This window comes from Tubulanus polymorphus, chromosome 6 (genome assembly GCF_964204645.1).
Source record: "Tubulanus polymorphus chromosome 6, tnTubPoly1.2, whole genome shotgun sequence".
Lineage (NCBI taxonomy): Eukaryota > Metazoa > Nemertea > Palaeonemertea > Tubulaniformes > Tubulanidae > Tubulanus > Tubulanus polymorphus.
Window position 1 is genome coordinate 11,946,308 of NC_134030.1, and position 2,018 is coordinate 11,948,325.

The 2,018-nt window shown below is 38.0% G+C and overlaps 1 long non-coding RNA gene across 1 annotated transcript; it reads left to right on the plus strand.

Annotated features, from left to right (window-relative positions):
- Positions 1-277: 277 nt before the first annotated feature.
- On the plus strand, positions 278-691 carry LOC141907919 (uncharacterized). Its single transcript, XR_012619558.1, has 3 exons — positions 278-294; positions 412-478; positions 627-691. It is a non-coding gene; the product is annotated as an uncharacterized LOC141907919 (long non-coding RNA).
- Positions 692-2,018: the final 1,327 nt, after the last annotated feature.

The following is a 2,018-nucleotide window of genomic DNA, read 5'->3' on the forward strand; positions in this document are numbered from 1 at the left end:
TTTGATTTCATTTTGAATGTTTTCCACGTATAAATCATTGTCATTATCATACAGGATGTTGAACCACTGTGGATAACCGGGCACAGATGAAATTATAGTTGCCAAATAATCTTCTACGTGGCCATCGTCATTTGGTAAGTCTTTAATCTTTTACTAACATTGTGTGCCGGATGCGTTTGCCGATCATGTTATTATTTGGTGAGGGAGTATCGATTTCGATTTCATATGCATTGGTAATCAGCTTCTTCACATGAGCTGACAAACTCTTCAATGGACAGGTTTCGTCTTGTTATCGTGAGTCTTCACCGAAAAACAGTTTAAGGTGGCATCCGATACTTCTTGTTTGAGAACCTGTTGACGAAATCGAATCTGAGCTATTAGTGCCATTTCACGATCTCCCTATGTTTTCAGCACCTTCGTTATCATATTCTGCACCTGCTCAACACTTTGCCATAAACCATAGAAGAGGATGTCTCTGGTAATTAATTCTTTTTCTTTCGGTTGTTTTTCTTGCTTTCTTTTTTCATCTCTGAATTGTCGCTCCTAGTTCTCTCTACACTGTTTAATTATTTCTTCTCGTCTTTGCTGGTATTTAATTTTGATTTTCTTGTTGTTCTTAATTGCAGATCTTTTGAATTTGTGTTGTTCCTGTGTTGTTTTGCTGTTCAGCCATTCTGTAGTGTTATTGAGTGAAAACATGATATATGCCTCCATGCTGATGTGTTTCATATTGGGCTTATAACATAGCAAGTTATCTATGTATGCAAATACCCTTTCGGCAAAGTAGTTGTGTTTTGCACCGATTTGGTGACGTTAAAGTCTCACTGGAGTTGTTGTAGTAAATTCCACCCTCTAAAAACTGCATATGATGCTTGCTGAGGAGTTTCGAGATAGCAGGTAAAGTAACTGTGAGAATAACCTCACATTCGGTATAGTAGGGTGAGGGCTGGATAAGATAATCATAAATGGCGTCCGCTTTAAGTTTTTCATCATCGAAGGGTATCATTTTCCGGTCATGAATTCTGCTGTGCTGGTACTTGCTCTTTGTAGAAATTGAATTAATTCAGTGATGTATTTTGTAAGTTCTAATATATGGATCTGTCGGTCTTCGATTACCCTCCAAAGGGTCATAATGATATGAATGATCTCATACCATTGCCCTTTTCCCATCCACCTTTCTACTATCCAATCCAACTGACTGATCGTACTAGAGAAATGCAATGTCCAGCTGATTTATCCAAACTGATAGGTACTACTGATAGTAGCGTTATTTCACAAACATCGAATATCCACTTGGAAAAACGGAACGCACACAAGTTTGAATATCCGCTTGGAAAAATGGAACGCACACAAGTTCGAATATCCACTTGTAAAAATGGAACGCACACAAGTTCGAATATCTACTAGGAAAAATGGAACGCAAACAAGTTCGAATATCCACTTGGAAAAACGGAACGCACACAAGCTCGAATAGCCACTTGGAAAAACGGAATGCACGCAAGTTTGAATATCCACTTGGAAAAATGCAAATATCCAGAAATGCTCAAACACGTATTAATTTGCTGATTTATCCAAACAGGTATGTGATAGTAGACTGACAGGGATGGATTAACCTGTCATAATGATATGAATGATCTCATATCATTGCCCTTTTCCCATCCACCTTTCTACTATCCAATCCAACTGACTGATCTTACTAGAGAAATGCAAATGTCCAGCTGATTTATCCAAACGGATAGGTACAGATAGGTACTACTGATAGTAGACTGGGCGGGATTGATTAACGGGATGGATTCATTATGATATGAATGATTTCATACCATTGCCCTTTTCCCATCCACCTTTCTACTATTCACCAGATGTAGTACCAACTGAGCTCTGACTCATCAATTACGAATGTAGGATACTTATATTTCCATTTCTAATTTCAGCTGCGATTTTTTTCCACGTAATTTTCATCAATCATATTTGAGATTGAACCACTCTGGATTACCAGGAACAGAAGAGATGCTTTTTGC